The sequence below is a fragment of the Pagrus pagrus genome (genome assembly GCF_965226575.1).
Source record: "Pagrus pagrus genome assembly, chromosome: 19".
NCBI lineage: Eukaryota > Metazoa > Chordata > Actinopteri > Spariformes > Sparidae > Pagrus > Pagrus pagrus.
In genome coordinates, this window is record NC_140203.1 from 6,007,091 (window position 1) to 6,013,090 (window position 6,000).

The 6,000-nt window shown below is 42.0% G+C and overlaps 1 protein-coding gene across 1 annotated transcript in view; it reads right to left on the reverse strand.

The window, feature by feature from the left end:
* LOC311275418 (aquaporin-3-like) overlaps positions 1-5,691 on the reverse strand; it is a 69,468-nt gene extending 63,777 nt beyond the window's left edge. The window contains exons 1-2 of the mRNA XM_084383966.1: positions 5,581-5,691; positions 4,769-4,947 (exon numbers count right to left, since the gene is read on the reverse strand). The gene's annotated coding sequence lies outside the window, so the exon portion shown is untranslated. The remainder of the gene's footprint in view (positions 1-4,768; positions 4,948-5,580) is intronic.
* Positions 5,692-6,000: the final 309 nt, after the last annotated feature.

Consider the following 6,000-nt stretch of genomic DNA (forward strand, 5'->3'; position numbering starts at 1 on the left):
AGCGGAGTGAAAAGACTGTAATCATAACAGAGTATAAAGCGCACATATTTTAGGTATATATGAAGGAGTATGCCGGTGGATCCAAAGCAAATGCCACATTTCCCTGTTGCTTTAATATTAATTTATTCCCTAATAAGTGTCTAAAAATGCAGTGATATATACAGTTATTATTTAGATAATTTGTTTCCTTCATTTCTCTTGAACCTGTATTTACAAATCAGACATCTGTTAATCTCATATCATGAAATGTACAGCATGTTATGATATAAGTAGCTGTGTACTGCTGTATGTTGGCATACTGTATGTCCTATAGTGATGTACTGATTCATCCAGCACTCAGATGAGCAGGGAAAGACCTTCAGACTGACTACATCCCTCAGTGTCCTTGGATGCTGAGAAACTCCAAGCATCAACAACAGAAACCGGCGCCCATGGGCATGTCCCAGGGGTCTGCTCCTTTTGAATAGTGGTGGTGTTGTTACATGATTGATGATCAGAATCTTTCTGGAGGCTTTTATTTTTTTATTAGAGGGAGATTCCCATTGATTAGATTACAGTATTCAATTGATCAGTGCAGATATAGCTTTCTTGGACATAGCCGCCACTTTTTACAGAATTTAATATTTTGCAACATGCATGTGATAACATGCTGAATCAAGCAGTTCAGTGATGTGAGACTATTTGCACTTAAGAGAAAGCCGTCAACCTTTGTATAATCACACAATCCAGCGCATGAATTTCTGCAGTCAGCAGAGAGCCAAAGGTGGACGACGAGCAGGGGGAGAGAAAGACCTTCAGACTGACTTTATCCCTCTTTGTCCTTATGTGTGGAGAATCTCCAAGTATCAACAACAAAAACTGTTGCCTGAGAGTGAGTCCCAGGGGCCTGATTAGCTCCACAGACCCCCGGCCCTGTCACTGGGATGGCTTTCTCAGGCTTGAGCCCATTGCTCGAGGGCACTGGCTCTTTGTGTCGCACCGAGTGTGTCCTGGTTTCACACACAACCACACACATAGACATTCATGCACATATCTCACATGTCTCTTCCCTCTCGTGCACACGTCCAGATTGACGTGCACTTGGATACTCATTTATACTTTAATAGGAAGAGGTTGCGCTGGCTCCTCGAGGTCTGAGCAGCCAGATTTGAGAGGAAACACAGACTTCAAGAATGCATATTGTATTCAAATCATTTTTATTAAAGAGGAGGTTAAAGGGTAACTAATGTATTTTTCAAACTATTATTTTTTGTGCTTTTGTGTCTAAGTGACTAATGGGGACAATTTTTGAAATCGGTCCAGTATTAAGTGAAACCACTGCAGCTGGCAGATGCAATGTAATCCCTGAGGGCATTTGCACACCAATCAAAGCACGTCAACTTTAAGTGCTGGTTTTTGCTACTGACAGGCTCAGATTGTTATTTTAAGTGTCTGACAACATCGTGGAAAGGATCCAAATAGAGATAGACCCTTTTGTTGAAGAATAAGATCCTTTTGTGTAACCAGAAACAGCCAGCGATAGCCGGCAGCTATCGCTCTTGCCAAAGCCACCAGACTCCACTTGCAGATCCAGTTATTTTATCATCGTAAAACACACTTCATTTAAACGTGAAAGACACAGAATAAAACCATCTTGCTTTGCTTTCCACTGCTCCAACCATCATCAACTCTGGTTTGATCAAAATAAACCCACTATTCACTGTGTAAGATGAGTGAGAATGAAGACACACATCAGTAAAGCAGTGGAGGAACAAAGCATGTAGAGACAGAATATTTCAGAGGTTGATTAAGGATTTAATTTGACCATATCACCAGCGTTGGTGATTGATGGAACACTGCAAGTTGTTTCAGAGAGTTTTATTTTGCTTCTGTCAGGTTAGAATTCACTCTGTTATAATTATTTATTCTGTAAATGGAGTCTGGTAGCTTTGGCAAGAGTGATTTGGCAGCTGTTGCTGTCAAATAACAGTGATTTTAATGTTTAAGAAAAAGGTTTATCTCTGTAGGGATCATTTCCATAATGTTGTCAGACACTTCAAATTACAATCAGTCAGTGGCAAAAACAGGCAACGTTTAGTGGACATATTGTGACGCTCCGCGATCGCCCGCAGGGATAATATGAAGCCTGTTTCACGGCAGTGCTGACTGCAGCTTTGTCACTGAATACCTTTCCAGTTTCAAAAATTGCTGTCCCTATTAGTCACTTAGACACAAAAAAATGGGAAAATAGGGTCTAACCTAGCACCTTACCAAGTGCATAGATCATTTAGAGGAGAGTTGTCGTTAACGGACAGTGGCTGGTGGCCGTATCTGACTCAGGGGCTATTCAGGTCAGGTGCCAAGCCAGCGGAAGCAGGGTAGACGCTTAAGTAGTCCCTATTTAAAATCCCATTTCGAAGTAACATCTTTATAACGGAGAGCTGGTCCAGTACCTCCTGGACAGGGGGAAAACTCGGGATCTAACAGGTTGAACGATACCAAACTTACTCTTTAACAAAAAGTAAGCCTCCTCCGGCAGATTTTAACTAACAAAGATGAAGATATGGATAGATATGGTCAACATACAGCAGCGTATATAACCAGAGAGAAAGGGAGAATGGTGATAGTAACTTTAATTTTTTGTGATTCTGGTGGCCCCTGTGGACAAAAGCAGTATGAGCACCACCACCTCGTGTCTAAAGATCTTGATTAGCTAGCACGTTTTGTTTTGAAAGTGAGTGGAAGAAAGAGGCAAAGCATATTTAATACCATTTGTCTTTAAGCTCAGCTGTTAGCAGGATGCACGGTGATGGATTTATGTCGTGGTTTGTGGCTATGCAATCTTACATAGATCTTAGGGAGGGTAAAACAAAGTAAACTTCAGTTTTTTTAGCTTGCAGAGTAAACTTTGTCTTAGTGCTGCTCTACCAGACTACAGAGCAGCTTCTGTCCTCAGGCTGTTAGACTCATCAATTCATCCTCAGCACTCTTAAAATTGTTTTATTTTATGACTTATTCAACCTGGATGAGTCAGAATGCCATCTGTTGACAGGCATTAACAATTATTATAACAAGCATACAGAAACAGCCACTCTTCTCGCTGGGGGTATTGTTTGCTTACGTAGGTAATACAGAGCCATCAGTCATAAATCAAGCCTGTTTCATAACCATTTGAAAAACTCAGTGTGACTCCCAAAGTCCCGGTCACAATGTTTGAAAAGTTGACAATATAATCTGCAGCTTAAATCAATTTGCTTTCAGGTATTTTTGGATGAGTTCTTCAATTATAGGACCGGCTTTTGTTGTGTTGTTTTGCAGCCCCTTTACTGGCTTCCTCTGGTGGACAGAACATTATTTCTCAGAAATGACATTGAAGAATAATGAAATTGATAATTGGATGTTTTGGTTTTTTTCCAGGAGAGTCCTGTGTTTATAATTATTTTAAAAAATATCATCTAAAGAAAAAAATGACATGGGGGGAGAAAGACATGTGGAACCAGTGACTCATTCCACCTCACAGTTGGATATTAAAAACACATCACCAGAACAAAATAAAAAATCCTGATTCATATTGAACGGTTGGTTTTTGTTGATAGCTTTTTCTGTCGTCAACAACTCCCCCCCAAAAAAAACAGGAAATAAGTGAAGCTTTTGTTAAGTCATGGATGTTGTATAATCTCCATTAGCGTTAAAAGACTGAGCCAGTTTGCACTCAGAGCTTATTTACCACATGAGAAAAACAGAACGGCTTTACAGTAAAACCTCCCACACAATGCCTCGCCGTAATTTTCTTTCTTATTATTTTGTTCAACTGCTTTTGCCCGAAGGCCAGCAGAACACCGCAGAGAAAGGCAAGGACATGTTGGTTAAATGTTTCTATCACGTCTTCAGCATAATCGCTTTGTGTTTATAAGGACACAGCGGTCACAGATAACCCGCTGTGCTCTCTGTGTGTTTGCTGCCTCATCAAAACAGGGCTGGTCTCTTCTCCCTCCTGCACTTAAGCATAAACAGAAATGTCAGACCTGTTTTATTGGCACAGAATATTTACACTCGCTGTGGTAATACCTGCTTGCAGAAAATAGCACCAGTCATAACATCTTTTATCTGCGAGTTAAAGCAGTGTTTGGTTTATTTAAGGTGATCAAATTTAATAGCCGAAAGAACTGTTTGGTTTTGTAACACGACTGCAAAGAGATCTTTTGTGCTCTCTTAACCCGACCAAGTGCCGGCGCCAGTTTGGGTCTCACCGTGCCTGTCGTTGCCGATGAATCATTTCTAGAAATTAATAGAGTTTTAAAAAGTTCACCTTGTAATGCACAGCAGTTGGCACTGCTTGACCGTCATCTAATAGAAACTCTTCAAAATACCTGGTGGTACTCCAGTCTGGGTAACATGCGGCAGGCTGATGAGGCCAAACAGAGCACAGCCATTGAGATCGTAAGAGGCAGTGAGGACCTCCTTTACAGTGAACAGGACATGACCTTGCTGCACTTCATGCAAACAGTACTGCGTCGATGGGTAGGAAAAGTTAAAGCCTCAGGAAATTTGTCTTGCAATAGTGAAAAAGGATAGATGGTTAATGCAGCGTGTGTCATTGAGCGTCCTTTTAGAAAGCGAAGTTCAAAACACAGCTCATTTAGCCAAACATTTCACAAGACTGTGGCGCACAGGTCAAGTTTTGATGAACATCTCCCTTGTTTTGTTGTTTGTTTGTTTTCATTTTAACAACATTAGAAAGTCACATAATCTTAAATAAAGTCCAATAATATGATCATTAGTTACTTACATGCAGCTTACAGCATCCGTCTCCATATTCCAGACATCAGCGACATGCGATGACAAGAGATGGAGAGGCTGAAGTGGAGGAGGCAAAGCTACAGCATCAGCTACAAGCCGGCGCTGTTTTGCTATAGTTTTCTAGGTGAACCGGTCACGGGGGAATGAGCGCCACGTGAAAGATTCAAACTGTGGAAGATGAAAGAATGACACTTTGACAAACGAGAAGGATGAGGCAAAGAGCAGAGAGACAGAAATAAAATATACAGTGAAATATAGTTAGTTAGCTAATTGCTAAGGGCTTTAGAGACAACTTTCTTATCAAGGAAGCTGATTAAACAGTTGGATGTGGATTTTTTTATTGATGGTGAAATAAATTGCATAATTTTTGTATTAAAAAAGTCCCATATTATACAGTTTTTCATCAATTTCACACAGCTGTCAGAGGTCCAACAACACTGTATTTGAAATGTATTGCCCCAAACCCATCCTGGTCCTGAGTATCAGCTGTCTGAAAGTCGCTCAGGTGAGCTCTACTGAGAGCAGCTGTTTCTGCGCCTGCGCCTTTAATGCTAATGAGCTCCGTCCTGCCACGCGCCCCTCTCAGGGAGAGGATGCCGCTCACGCTAGCAGTAGCATGTGCTAATGTTTACGGTGGATCATCCACCGTGGATGTATCGCTATGGCTCGCCGAGATGCTGTCGTTCAACCACACGAGTTTGACCCAGAATCGGACCCAGAAGGAGAGGCTCAGAAAATACAGACTCTGCGGCTGCAGCAGGACTCCCCAACACAAACACCCGGCTCCCATCCCCCACTGACCCGCAACAGGTAACGTCTAAAAACAGCTAGCGAAAGCTGTGTTTGTCTCCAACACAGTCTCCAAACTCTTGGACACTGTCCGCATAGTCTCTGTATCCAGTCTGCACATGTTTCCAGACTTTTCACTGTGACAACCAAGCTCCCTCGTAATATTATTAACAATAAACTCGCTTCAAACGCCAATAGCGGGACGAAGCGGAGCTAACTAGTTAGCCAATTTCAAGCTGACGTCACCAAACTCGTAGGCAACTGTAAATACTATCAACACGTGGCGACACTTACCTGTGGCTCGGGTGCAGTTGCTGGGTCCCGTATGGTTGGGACTGATCCTTTTACGAGGGTCAGTGTCGAGGCAAAGCCAGCTTTGTACTGACCCTCGTTACTGAAGCAGTCCGATGTGAAGCGGTTAGCACACACAAA